Below are 15,000 nucleotides of genomic sequence, written 5' to 3' on the forward strand. Positions count from 1 at the left end.
CTTTATGTTCAATTGGCCAATCATCCATTTTTAAATTCATGAATTTAGCTTTCGTCAAATTTTGCCGAGAACCGATAGTCATATAACTAGTTTTGGAGGTATTGCGACTTAATTTGTTTGTCTGAAGCCAATCATGTACTGCAGCTAAATCACTATTTAAGGAACATTCAATTGTGGATATATCTTCATGAGCCATAGTTATATGCGCATCATCGGCAAACATACCAGGTGTTGTATGTTGTAGACATTTTGGGAAATCGTTTACATAAATTATAACCAAGAATGGCCCAAGTATAGAACCCTGGGGAATGCCACATGATACATATTGAAGACAAATCAGAAACAGCGCGCCTATGTTTCACTGACTCACAGTTAGATCAAAATGGCTCTATTTTGACAACCTTCGAGCAAACGAGGTCTTGGGCAAGCTGAAACAGGAAAGGGTTTTCAACAGAAGACACAAAGTAAAACTCTTGCCTCCTCTGGGACGAGGAACAAAAGTATTTGTGAAAGGCCTTTAGCGCGCGGGAAGTATAGTGAAAGCTGCATCAACACCTCGTTCGTATCAGATAGAAACTCCTACAAGTACAATAAGAAGAATCCGTGTCCACCTTACACCAATGCCAGAGCAGCCATATCCAAAGCAACCAAGCGTCGAACCGAGTTATGAGACCGTTGAAAACAATTCAAAGAACAGTGCAGTTACACCCATGCAAAGTGACATTGCGAGTGCTCCATCTACAACAGGGGCACCCAACGAGAAAATAGTTGGAAACCACTTAAACATAGCATTGTTAAATGTTTTTTGGTCTTTAAACGGTAGATATAGGCATATTTTTATCCCCTAAAAATTTTTCATCTGTTCGGATTTCCTAGCTGAAAGTCTAGTGATCCGAAAATTACAGGGATCAAAACTTACCTTTTCGAAAATTTCAGCCAGAAAAAAGGCTCCCGAAAATTCTAGGTGACCTTTTTAGGGTAAAAATCCGTTAAAAATGGGCAATTATACATTTTTCAGATGTTCGGAAATCCTAGGACACGCAGGCGAGCAAGAAATTTTACAACAATTGTTCCGAAAATTCTAGATCTCAAATCGTCTTCCGAACAGATATTTTCCGAAAATTGACGTTGGGTGCCCCTGCTACAACACCTATTTTAGCCACCAAGGCTAAGCGAATTATCAAGCCTTAGAGAAAACCTAGGTTAGTATGACTGTGAACATGTATGTTAGCCCTGTTGTGGGTTTCAGTTTATTGTAAACTCTTTCTCGCTAACTAAAATGGGGGGAAGTTATATTATCATACATGTAGTGCTATCTAGCAAGAAACACGTGGAAAGTATTAAAAAGATGGCGTTCAGTTAGTTTACACGTGTGATTATTCCGGAGTCGAATAACAAGACATCTGTTTACTTCTGTGTCCTCATCCAAAGGGTTTTGCTCCATGGATGAGTTGTCACACTAGGTGACAGAAGTAAGAGATAAAAATGCAAAAAATCGCAAAAATTACGAGTCCTAGTTGGGGAATTGTCTTCTTCTTTGCACCATTTACGATTTTGCGCAAAAATCGCAATTTTCGCATTTGCGAACAAACCTGGACATAAGTGAGAAGTAAGCTCGAGACTTTTAAAATTAATATCATTGAATAATGTTCTTACAAAATCAGTAGCGGGAGCCAAAGGATGGCTAAAATATTGATATTTAATTTAAAGGTAGCCCTCTTTTATTAACTAAACATTCTATTCACAGAGAAAAATATTTTTTTGTTAAAAAGTCAGAGAATGTGTGAATATTGGTAATACACAAACTCGATTTCCCTGATTCGTTAGAATACACTGTAATGGGTTAATTGAACACAAGTCAATGATACACAACAACGTACAGCTCCTAAAACTCCCGAATATTTAATTGCATGTGCACGCATAGCCGGTCCTTTGAATCATTTTCTTTGAGTTCAGTCTTGATAGTCTTATTATTTTTCTATTTTCTTTGTCTTCTTCGCTGATTATATCAGGTTCTCCATTTTGTCTAAGCCTGTTCAAATCTTCCACGTATAAGTCTTTGGCTATCTTCCTGAATAACAACTCCACGTTAAATCCAGACATGGCACTGGTCTCCACATAAGGGATTTTAAAGAGTTCCGCTACACTATTGGCGCACTCATATGAAATCTAAAAAGAAACACGAAAAGAACTTATTTCTAGTAGTTAAATAAAGAGAAGCTTCATTATGATAACAAATACACTTTAATTATTTTATCACTAGCTTTGTTATTAAAAAGAGCAAAACGCGTACCTGCATTAATAAAACTATGACTCGTTGCGCATTTGCAGTTGTGTGTGTGTGCGGGAGGGGGAGGGGGGCACGTACCATTTATATATATTTCATGACTTCATACCCTGCTCTCATTTATGCCGTCATCATAAGACAAATATAGCTAAACAAAAAAGGAACGAAAGGGAGTATGACAAAAAAATAGATTTATATCGTTTAAATGTAAGGCAAACCCAGGAATTATAAAACCCGAAATGGCTGAGCTCTTATGATAACAATACTGTCGCCTACTTGTGTCATCCACTTTGTTTCCAACAAGAACGATCAACGGTTTTTTCAAGCGCCCGTGTCTCTCTTGTTGCCCTAATTCAATCCAGTCTGGCACATTATCCAGAGAACAACAGTTTGTCACGTCAAAACAGACCAAGATAACGTGGCAATCACGCAGATACGACGGGATGAGACAGCGGAAACGTTCTTGGCCAGCAGTGTCCCAAATCTGTAGACGAACGCCAATGCCGTCTGAAATTTGGCGAAAACACGATGATCATGAAAAGTGTGGCGCTGGCCTAGTAAGGTACGGTTTTGTCTAACTCACAACACCAAATTGGAAAGTTTCCAGATATTTTTACTCTGAAACCGCTCGTACCAAGTCAAACCAATTTATTTGGATAATTCACCCATATTGTACGACATGAACAAGATGGAATAATGGCCAAAAACCTATTATATAAGTTATATTTTGAGGTGACGTTTTGAATCGGAACCGACAACGCTACACAACACAATAATATTATTGGTTTAATTATATACATGAAAAAAACTCGATCCTGATTGGCTGAGAGAGTACAGTTCAAGTGTTACACAGTGCAGCTAAACAGAACCTACACAGTGCAAAACGTTAACAACCAGCGGCAAATTACGCATCGAAATTCTGGATTATGATTAGCTAATAAACAACAGGTTTGGTCAGAAGCAATCAAATCTTTTGTTTTCAAATCAAGCGCGCACCCTGGATGGCGCAATTTTCCCCTGCTTGCGTGATACGCGTGCGTTTCTTCCACTTCACCATCTTGGAGTTTTTCAAGTATATTATGAGTACGTACGTAATCGCATGATTTTTCACGTGCAATCTGGAATAAATAAGCACTTGTAAATTTTGGTCGAAATCTTGTGATTACCTATAAAAAAGGAAGAATACTCGTGCTGCACGTGCGGCACAGTGCATTTGTTTGTCGTATCCCACAAAATAACAACGTGAAATCACCAAATTTTAGGTTTTGACGACAACGTGAGCATACAACGATAAACATGTATTTTCTTTCCTTGCTTTAAAATAATTCGTACCCGATCAGGTACAGGATAGTTCGCCGGTATTGTACAAATTGAACAAGGTGGAATAATCGCCAGATACGTATGATAGCACTAAGTATATTTTTAAAGTGACGCTTTCGCTGACGTTGCTGTTTTCCTTGCCTTAACTCTCTAATTTGTAGCCCATAACTTGAGTGGAATAGAAGTAAGGTAAATCCTCACGACCTATCCTCTACAACTTTTTAATGAACAAAACAAGAACGAAAAGGATCCAAAAGGGAGGGCGGAATGAAAAGGATGAGCACTTACTCAGATAAAGGGTCTTCGTAAAAAAGTCTATGCCAATCGTCGGCTGGTATTTGTCCTCAAATCCACTGTAAACGAATTTCCACACCATGGCGGACTTTCCTACTCCTTGGTCACCCAAAACCACTACCTTAAATTTGCTCATGTTTTCAGTTTGATAAATTGAATCTAGGCTGCCCCGTGCTTGCATGTTGCATTTTCTTGATGTCTTGGAACGCCGGTGTTTATGACGTCACTTATGGCTATTTCCGCGCGCACATTACTTTCCAGGCTTTCGCGCACTTGTAAACATCTGCCCATGGTCCTCATGTACCAAAGTTTTTAATCAAATCGTGCAAATTATCTATCTGACTTGGTAAAGAGCCACGATTTAAAGAATCACTCCCTTACCTTGCCTTGCCTTGCCTCACGTACATATTTTCAGTACAGATAACAACCACAACATAAAACAGGACAGTTAAATTAAATGGTTTATGGACCTTGGGGAGGAATAAGTGCATTGGGGTTTCCCACGACTGATCATGCGGCCCATTATTATGGTGACCATCACCATACTGACCTTTATCAAAGGCCATAAAAGGCTTCGGCGACGATAACGCCAAAAGAAAAATTATGGAGGCTCACGAAGCCTTTGAAGTATCTTTAATTGAGGATAATTGCCAAGAAATGAACGCTCTAAATAACGTGAACGTAGAGAGGCCTACTGAGAGAAACAAGAACTCCTTAGGAAGCCATTGCAAAGGCGCGAATGACTGCCTCTAGCTGACTGGAAAATAAGGATGATGAGATGCTTTTTGAGAAAGAGGAAATCAAAAACTGCTGGGAGGTTTATCATTGCCCAGGATTTGTATAGCGATCCTGGAAGAAAACAATGAACTTTCCAGTTTCGAGAACCCGTGACTTTCCCGACACTCAGCAAAACGTGCGCGCGAGCTTGAAAAGTGGCAAAGCCCTAGGTTCAAACTGAATTGAAGGGAAAGTTTTGAAGGCCCTTGAAGATGATTGGTCTAGATCACGGGGATGGCTCAATAAGAATTTCGTAACCCAGAAGCCTCGACCTGCGTTGCGATGCGACCCATCAGTTTTCGGTATTCTCTACTTGCACAAATCCCATAACACACCCCTTTTACTACGGTGGCCCACATCTGCCACGGCAAAACTTACTTTTCCACGGCAAAACTTACTTTTATACACGGCAAAACTTACTTTCTCACGGCAAAACTTACTTTTCCACGGCAAAACTTACTTTTCTACGGGTCCGGAATCCGGAATGGGGAATCCGGAATAAGAACTTGAACCAAAGTCACTTAAAATGATCCTGCGTCGTGCAAATGTTTACTTTCATCTCGTTGAGTAATTTGTCACATGCTGACTCCTTTTGGAAGGGGATTCATGTCGTAACATCGGAAGAGAATCCAACTGTCTGGGCTTATCTTCCTCGGTCGTCAGCCAGCCATTCCGAGTTGCCGACACTGATTCAACGTGGCTGCCTTCATGTCTTGTTTGCAGACGTCTTTGTAGCGAAGAAGCGGCCGTCCTGTCGATCGTTTGCCTTGAGACAGCTGTCCATAGAGTAGGGCTTTTGGAAGGCGCCCGGGGCCAATGGCCTAGCCAACGGCGTAGTCTACGCTCTGAGAGGAGGTACTGGATAGTTGGCAGTTCTGCAGTTTCAAGTACTTTCTGGTTGGTGATTTTATCCTTCCAGGTGATCTCAAGAATTTTGCGGAGGAATCTGAAGTGGAGTGTGTTCAGTCTAGCTTCTTGTCTCGTGTATGTAGGCCATGTCTCTCTCCAATACAACAGAGTGCTGAGGACGCAAACAGAGCATTCAAGTCACTATTCAGGGAGAGATTGGAGGTGATTGTTGAGTTAAGGTACTTGAAGGCGTCCAAAGAGTTGAGTGCTTGGTTGCTGATCAGAACGGTCGGCTCAGCATCGGTCCCCGGCATTGCCAGTACCTCAATCTTTATGATGATGGTAAAGCCAAAGTCCTGGCAGGCAGTCGCGAAGCGGTCTATGATCGCTTGTTGTCCGCTCTCTGTGTGACTGACAAAGGCAGCGTCGTCGGCAAAGGGCATCTCTCTTAACAGCACTGTCTTCACTTTTGTCTTAGCGCGGAGACGAGTCAAGTTCAGTAGCTTTCCGTCGTGGCGTGTACGGTGGAGAAGGCCCCCCTCACTGCAGAACTGGAAGGCGTGTTGGAGGATGAGAGAAAAGAAAATACGAAACAGGGTAAGTGCCCACACGCAGCCTTGTTTATCTCCACTGCGAATTTTGAACGGGCGAAATCAAGAATCATGTTGACGAAATATTATAACTAAAAAGATACATACACACAATTAAACGAGATGCTTTATCAACTTTATTTATCGTCGACTTTAGGAGTACCTTACTAAATGAATCGTTGAGCTTATCGCTTTCCGTGGTAATTTTAGCCTTTCTACCACTTTCACTGTATTCCGGATTCCATACAACGCAACGATATTGCATACGGGGGAAGGGGGGGGGGGGGGGGGGCGACTCCCATAAAAAAAAGGACGTGGGTGCTCGTCGGAAATTTGAAAAGAACCCCTAAGAGGTACCAAGATCCTGTCTTGTGGGCGTGCATTTTTTTTTTCACACCGGCCTAAGACAAAATTAGACAAAATTAAAAAATAGTCAATTATCAAATGTCTCCTGTCATGAGTTTTTGGCTCAATACCTTTTGAGGCTAAACACTTTAAGAGGTACCAAAACCGCTTTTTCTTCTCCTAAAAGGTACGATGAGCACCCCTGTCCATTTTATATGGGAGTGCCCCCTCCCCCCCACCCCACGCCTTCCCCCATCAACTTCCACCCCACTATTCGAAATGTAATAAGAGTTTTATAAGCGTTTTACACCTCACTAGGACAGGCTTCGATTAAAAATAGCATTTCAAATAATTTTGTTTTGCATGAGGAACTTGATTGAGTTTGCATGAATTTTGCTGTCTTCCGTTTACCTTCATTTGGTGAAAGAAGTCTCCATAGCCAAATTGAAGGTCAAACACATCTTTCTAGGCGTTTAAAGGTAATTCATAATAATGAAATTGAACGGTAACTCTTGGCCAGAGTGGGGTCTTCATTTTGTGAACAGGACAGATCAAACTTTCCCCAATGACAGTGTTGGGTTGAGAAGAGGGAAGAGGGATCGAAATAATGTTAGACGCAATTTCCTTTCACGATGTGCTGGGGATGTTGTCGGGACTGGGTGCTTTTTCCACCTCGATATAACTTACCACTTTTATTACCTCTGATGTTGTGAGTTTAATTTCAATAAAATGATCATCAAGCATTACAGATGCCCCTTGAGGGATTTAATAGTGTCACTAGTCTACCTAAATAATAGAAAAGCTGCCGAGGGGAAGGAAGATGTTTAAGTATGCTGGTGGGAATTTAACGATGGCTCGTGCGTGGAATTGAATGGAGATTGAGCAAGGATTGTACAAAACATGGACCCCCCCCCCCCTCCCCCCCAAACTAGACCGACTCCACTCGAGAAAAGAAAGGTTGGTTACGCACATTTACGTTTGGACTTGGTTTAATAAGCGCCAAGTACTATGCTTCATGTTACTGAATGAAATTTTTACTTTACCCTTGAGTAACTTACTATTATTATTGTGCATAGGTTCTGCACATCTCAAGATACTGGGTTTCCTGTGGGTGGTGCATATTAACACAGAGATATTTTTGCGCGGATTAAAACTATGCGGAGAAAAGCAGAATTTAGTAAGTGCTCTTTGTATCCAAAAGAATTTAGGGCCAATCCTGCATTTTTCAGAGATAATTAAGCTTTGATTTGCGTAAGAACGCCATACATTACTTAGTATTTTTAAGCTTTCTAACAATAACACTTAAGATCTTCCGGACATTCCGATGATAACCCGTGCAAAAATACCTTTGAATTCAGTAAGCACCGTCGTTAAAAAGGTAAGTTGTGGTCAAAATAACTACGCATCGTTTGTGACGAAATACAACGTAAATAGCACTCTGAGAGCAAATGTGATTACTAGCAGAAAGACTGAAGAAAGTAAAGGGAATCGAGTAACTTTGGCATCGACCATGTTTATCATTCCTAGTTCAGTTCAACTTCTATTCTTTTTCACAGCAAGCAAAAGTACTGTAATCTAAAATGAGAAAGACTTGTGAATCACCAAATTCAGCTTCACAGTGGCCAACACTAACTAACAGCCTGATTCAGTGCTCGTCCTTTGAGATGCCTTTCACGCACCACAAAAGTTCACAAAAGTCAAGCTCTATCTGGTAGCCTGAGTATCAGGCTTTCCTTAGAAGGAGAGGGAAAGGAAAGCCTGACACAGAGTCTTTCAATTAAGCCTGCAACTCCCATAACAGCACGTTACGTGTCTACAACTAGCCAATGGAAATCACTTCCTGTCACCCAACTATCAAATGTGTCAACTGCCAATCGGCCGGATTTTGTAAATAAACTTTTCCACCGATGATGGGAAAGATTTGTATAGTTTGTCGTGAAAGTCTACTCACGAAATATCGTAATGCTGCTACGGTGCTGCTGTTCCGTGAGACTACAAACAAAGAGTTTTCGAGTACTTTGAATGGAAAACCAGTCAGGGTTAGTCAAAATTAATTTGGGCACTACAGCCTGTTGTTGGTATGACCAACATTGTATGTGTAATAATGCACGCGAAAGATTGTTAATTGTTTCAAGCTTTTTACCGAGTTACAACAAGTCTTTTCGGCTGCTTCTGTTGGAGAAATATCGGAGGAAGTTTCAACGGCTTCCCTACCATCTGCTTAGGGGGATAAGCATCGAATTTTATAACAACATCATCGATCTCCGACTGGAGTTACTCCGGCTGCGTCAAAAGGACAGCTTACAGCAGTACTTCGTGTCAACGGCTAACGCCCGGGCCCTCATAGAAAATGTTCTCAATGAAGAAATAAGCCATTTTATGAACATTCCAACGGAAAGTTTTTTAACACCAGTTGTAAAAGTGAAAAGCAAAGTCGGGATGAAATACATCTAGTAAAAACACTGGTGTTATCGGCGCTTTTAAACTCGTGGCTGCCTAGATCTAAAAGGCTATGTTTACAGAATGTTAACACTCTTCTAACGCCGGGTAGGTTAGAGAGCTGCTTGCTTCATCCGCTTCAAGCCTTGTCACGGTTTTGAAAGCCATCTTGATGGGTAGGCAAACGTGTCTGAAATATGGGAATCTGCGCAGCGAGGGAGAGGTGAGCATGTCAGATGCCTTCGGTTACTACTCTTTATGCGATAGAATTCAAGTCAAACTTCAACTTACAGGTAAGTCTGGTTTAAGTTTCCAATTCAATCTCATAAACTGTAACCTTCGGTACTGATATAAAGTCTTCAAAGCGTGTGAGGACACTACGAGGAGCCCAAAACACCAACCAAACACCAAGATTACAATGTCTTAATATACCCATTTTATTCTACAACTTACCTCTAGACTACCAATTACTTCTAAACAATCCATGAACAAAGTTTGAAACGCTCCTAACAGTGTTAGCATTGCTGATATGACTACCAAGAAACAAAAACACACTCATCTTGAGACTTTTCCTGGTAACTGTCACTTATATTAGGTGGTAGAAAAGTATTGTTGTAACGCTAATAACAAGGCTAGTATTAACGCGAGTTCCTTCAAGGCCAGTGCGAGTCTCCAAAATTGCAGCCCTTGCTGCACATCCCAAATACCATAATACTTATTTAAGGGTGGCTTACTCCCAAAGGCACCCTTCAAGAAACGATGACCAACTGGATGTTGGCCAACTAAGGTATTCTCAGCGCTAATCATACGAGAAAAAGCTGATCTAGCAGTGATCAGTGCCGAATGACATAGATGGAAACTCGGTATAGGGAAGTTTTGTTTACAAACATTGCTCTTGTTATACATATGTGCCAACCGCAGGAACAAAAGACCTTTTCTTTCGACAACCAGTGAGGTTCTGGTTGGCACATTAATTGCAATAGGTGACGTCAGCGATATCTTCCCCATATAAGAACTCTAAAACAAGTGCTAGATCGATCCGGGGAGAGTGCAGTGCACTCCCTCTGACTCTGACAGAATACAGCCCATTTAAAAAAAAGATAAACGCTGTACTGTGTCTGAGTAGAAAGACACCAGGGTAACGTAATCAGAAAAGCATCACTTTTTATAGAGTACCCAGATAATGAGCCGTGCAATCAGCTTGAGCTGATTTTGCACTCTGCGCGTGCTATTGGCGTACGGGTCGACCAGCAGCTGGCTGCCTGGAGTCCAGACCAAGGGCCGCTGACCCATCATTTGTAGTACTCGAATATACCAAGCCTGAGTGGCGCATGCTGGCACCACTAGGATCAGGGGCACCCAACGACCAATTTGTTGTAAAATGTATTATTATACCCCAGTTAATGAAAATAAATGTTATTAAGGCATTTTCAGGTGTTTTTCAGTGTTGCTGGGAAAAAATTATCTGTTCCTTTTTCCCAGCAAGACACACAAGAAATTTCCCAGCCAGCTAGATAAAATTGGTTGGTTTCCCAGCCAGCTGATCAAATTTATTTCCCAGCCAGGAATTAAATTAATTAATTAATTAATTACTTAATTAACATATTAATATATATATATATATATATAAATGAAAGGAATAATACTACTACTACTACTAATAATAACAATAACTACAATAACAATACCTATATTGATAATGATAATGGAATGATAATGTGAAACACACAGCTATAGTGTAGTTCTTGTGTCAGTATGATACTCTACATGTACTGCTGTCTCGAGCAGTTTGAATTTTAGGAGCCTTTTGTCACCCTAGAAAGCGAGCACAGAATTCATAATACCTAGCACCATTGTACACAAAAGCAATAAAATACTTGCTAGGATAAACCTGTATAATTTTGTCTACAATAAGGTAGAACAACTGGAACCTTGAAATAGCTCTTCATTTTACATTTTTATTCATCTCTTCAGTTACACAATTGATAATGTCCTATTCCTTGCTATTTCCATGGTAGCCTGAAAAATAATTAAAAAGGAAATAAATTAGAGACCAATATTAATTGAGTAGAGCCAGCAGTAATGCTGATTGAGTTTTCAGATCTAGCTATGGACTCACTAATCATTGTTATCACAGGGGACCCACACAAAGGGTGAATTTAGAAGCAATGTATGAGAATAGCTAAAATTTACATAATTATTATTGTACTATTCTGCAATAAATATTTACACAAGATGAGGATAAACTATCTGAAATGATCTTGTGCTGTTGTTATTATGGCTGAAAATGGCAAATTGTAGCAATTTTTACCAGAGCAACACACGTCCTTGAAATCGCTAAATTTCCCACAAGCAGCCACAATAACGACACAGCAGAACATTTCGGATGAAGGTTTGTTTATTCTCATCTTATATGCAAATATTTATCCCAGAATTGTACAATAATATGGAACTTTTTGCTATTCTCATACATTGCTTCTAAATTCAATAATACCAAGGGTCAAACACATTATGTAGGCAACCTGTGATTGTTAGTATTTGTAAAAAGTAGACTCAAGCCCCTGTAATTCTTAGATGCAGAAACCTTACGCTTAAGTTGAAACATGTTTATTTATCATGAATGTCTTTGCGGATTGGCAAAAAAAAACAGCTTGAGGTAATAAGATCTATTTGTCATCATGGTGCAGAGCAGTCAACATATTTAGCTATATATCTTTCCAGATCAACTGAAAAATTGAAAAAAAATTCCCTTGACTCGCCAAATATGACAGTCACATCTTGAGCTGGATGGATAACAAGATCAGTAAAATTTCTGCAGGCCATATAGGTCTAGCACTTAAACTGGCCAAATTGAATGGACTTTCTCCATGCCATAAATTATTTTAATAAAATTTAAAATGTTACCATGACTGAACAACTGTTGAGCATCTTCCTCCCAATGACACGGATTTGCAGCCATTCACATTAAAGGAGAATTGAAACTTAATAGACAACTGAATAGAGGGCCAAAAAGGAAACAAAGTTCTCAGTGCAAACCATGAATGCCCTAACTCAACCTGACGGAAGAGAGATGGTCGTAAGAATGAACAAACAATGAATGGCCATCGTCACAAGCCTAACTCAACCTGAGGGAAGAGAGAGAGTCGTAAGAATGAACAAACAAAGAATGCCCATCGTCACAAGCCTAACTCAACCTGATGGAAGAGAGATGGTCGTAAGAATGAACAAACAATGAATGGCCATCGTCACAAGCCTAACTCAACCTGATGGAAGAGAGATGGTCGTAAGAATGAACAAACAATGAATGGCCATCGTCACAAGCCTAACTCAACCTGAGGGAAGAGAGAGAGTCGTAAGAATGAACAAACAAAGAATGCCCATCGTCACAAGCCTAACTCAACCTGACGGAAGAGAGATGGTCGTAAGAATGAACAAACAATGAATGGCCATCGTCACAAGCCTAACTCCCCCCTGATGGAAGAGAGAGGGTCGTAAGAATGAACAAACAAAGAATGCCCATCTTCACAAGCCTAACTCAGTTTGGCTTTGTACAGAGACAAAGTATGACTAAAGATAATTTGTGATTGTTGAAAAGGAAAAGTAAACAATCTGCCAAGTAAAAAAGAATTAGTGCTGTTGGTCACAATAACAAATAATTGTTTTGTCAATGTATGTGTTGATGACAACAGTTATTGCTGACACAATCATACATTGTAAGAACAATAGACTAAGTATGTCTTAATTAAGCACTCTACCCAATACAAACAGCTGATCATCAGAAGCATTCTCACAATTAAAACCACAGTCTGACCAAAACCAACAAAGTTTTCTTAGTCAGAGAAAAAAAAATATGCATATACGAACATATATATATTTTTTGTCTGGCAAAATAGGGATGCTTGGATGCAGGCTTAAAGTGGATTGTTGACAAGGTCCTAATTTGTATGTAGGAGATATAGGTACTGATTGCCAGAAAAATAAATATTTGCGATCTCAAAGTCAAACTCCTTGGATAAAGTGTTTATTGCAATTTAACTGTTACTCACATAATTATAGAACCTGCTTGATTTTAGTTAACTAAACAGGGTTTTGTATAATTATGCCAAATATCTGCCAACAGGTTCTTACAAAAGGATCTCTTCGCAGGAGTTCTCGAGAGTAATAAATCGTCTTTCTAACGAAATAAACTAAATTAAAATAAGTGCGAATTTTTCTTGATTTTTACCTTGTGTTTGAGGAAAGCACCTGGTTGATCCCGTGGCTGCCTACACGAATAAGAAAAATACGTACCGCTGTCAATTTTTTACAATTCGATCGTTGGCTCAATTCGCTTCAACTGTAAAAGATCATCACGCACTTGACTAATACAGATAACCGAAAAAAAGCATTAAAACAACTACATTAGGAAGTCTTATACCTCCGAAAACGCTAACACCAAACACATTGTACACCGTCGAAACTCTGGTCGACTGTGAATGAAAATACAAGTTAATACTGTTAAATTCACTCTGTTCATTTCAATTCAGTGTAGAAGAACATCACGAGAATCTCAGCATACAGATAAAATAACAATGGAAATTAATCTTACATGTAAATGAGGAAAACAGCACAATCCGTGTTCGTCGATCTGTGAAACCTCCGCGCGCTGTCCCGCGCGCTTTTCTATAACAAACGACCGAAGAAAACCGACACAGGTTTTTTCCGCAAGCGCAATCACTCTGACCAGCCGTCGTTTGTCGTTCTCAGTCTTCAGAGTTTCTACAGCCAGCTCGGGTTGACATGCTAGAAAAAGTCAGTAATTCCCAGGCAAAACCTCTATCAATGATAAATTTCCCAGCCAGCTCATCGGAACACCTGTATTTTTGCCAGCCAGCAAGATTCCTCTGGGGAACAGATAAAGTGAGGAACAGATCCGTTGGGTGCCCCTGTAGGATGCCTCTACCTTAACCAAACATTTGGGAATTAGGATTACTGTGCAGTGATTCCTGCTCCCAAGACGTCGACTGCAAGAAACGTTAGTTGCACAGGTAATGCCCCGGCCACTAGCAATCGCATCAGTTTGAAACATATAAACCACCAGTGGATGACCAGTGTAACGAAACGTCTGGTGGACATTGTTCAGCCTACATTTGTAACTCAGTGCCCTAGCTGAGAAAAATAAAGACACAAGGGCATCATAAACCCTTGTATTATGGGGCAAGGCTAGAAGTTTATCCCGTCTTAAATAATGGTAACATAATTCCCAAATTGAACTCCTGGTAGTGAAGACAATACCTTTCCGATAACCTGAACAACGAAGTGAATAGTAAACTCCTTCTCACTGAGAGCTTCTGAACACAAGAATTTCAGTTTTCCTTTCTTTTATCGGATAGTTACATCCCTCATCAAGTCACAATCTAGAGTGAGAACCAAGAAAGTGATTCCCTTTGTGGGGGTCAAAACAGTTTTAATGACAATTGGACTGACTCTCACATAGCGTGAAAGCAACCAAGAACATCCTTTCCCTGCAAATAAAGAAAAAACTACCAGAGAAACATACTCACAGAAAGTCCCTTACGCCTAAGGACCACCATAGCCTGTGTACAGCCGCCCGCTCTACGAAAAAAAAAAAATTCGGAGACGAGCGTCTGTGATTTACCGTTGGTAATAGAGAGCTTAAGCAGGCGCGTTTCTGAGACGCGAACGGCAACCGGAAGAGAACACTTCGCGTGCCAGGATAGCGGTGTTCCTCAGATTTTTATACTAATCATTTTTAAAGGAAAAAAAGATACTTAGCAATGCAAATGTGGTTGGTGTGAAGACAAGTTAAAAGGGAAAACAGCTAACTTCCGGTCGTCGTCCGCGTCTCAAGAACACGCGTGCTTAAGCTCCCTATTCGTGTTCCATACCACGTGATTTTTCCTGGAATGTGTGGAAAATGATTTGATTGGTTATTACCCATTGATCATTTCATCATTGAAACAACAAGTTTTGATTGGCCTTTATTTTTACTCGTGGTTATATCCAAGAGTTTTGGTGTGGTTCTTTATGCAAATTTGTCACTCCTGCGTAACCGGAAGTTCGATCTACTTAGCCAATCAGGATGGATAATCACAACAC

At 40.2% G+C, this 15,000-nt stretch overlaps 1 protein-coding gene across 13 annotated transcripts in view; it reads right to left on the minus strand.

Moving 5' to 3' along the window:
• Positions 1-15,000, minus strand: part of LOC138052206 (sodium/hydrogen exchanger 9B2-like) — a 45,363-nt gene that overhangs the window by 21,479 nt on the left and 8,884 nt on the right. For 2 of the 13 annotated variants that reach the window (XM_068898580.1, XM_068898579.1), the window contains exons 2-7: positions 14,445-14,496; positions 13,490-14,297; positions 13,319-13,370; positions 13,127-13,166; positions 10,833-10,920; positions 9,355-9,434 (exon numbers count right to left, since the gene is read on the minus strand). The gene's annotated coding sequence lies outside the window, so the exon portion shown is untranslated. Of the gene's footprint in view, positions 1-1,563; positions 2,170-2,563; positions 2,795-5,498; positions 6,079-9,354; positions 9,435-10,832; positions 10,921-11,805; positions 11,895-13,126; positions 13,167-13,318; positions 13,371-13,489; positions 14,406-14,444; positions 14,497-15,000 lie in introns of those variants that run through there. The other 11 variants (XR_011133026.1, XR_011133029.1, XM_068898587.1 and 8 more) reach the window with 11 other exon arrangements.

This window comes from Montipora capricornis, chromosome 6 (genome assembly GCF_036669925.1).
Source record: "Montipora capricornis isolate CH-2021 chromosome 6, ASM3666992v2, whole genome shotgun sequence".
Lineage (NCBI taxonomy): Eukaryota > Metazoa > Cnidaria > Anthozoa > Scleractinia > Acroporidae > Montipora > Montipora capricornis.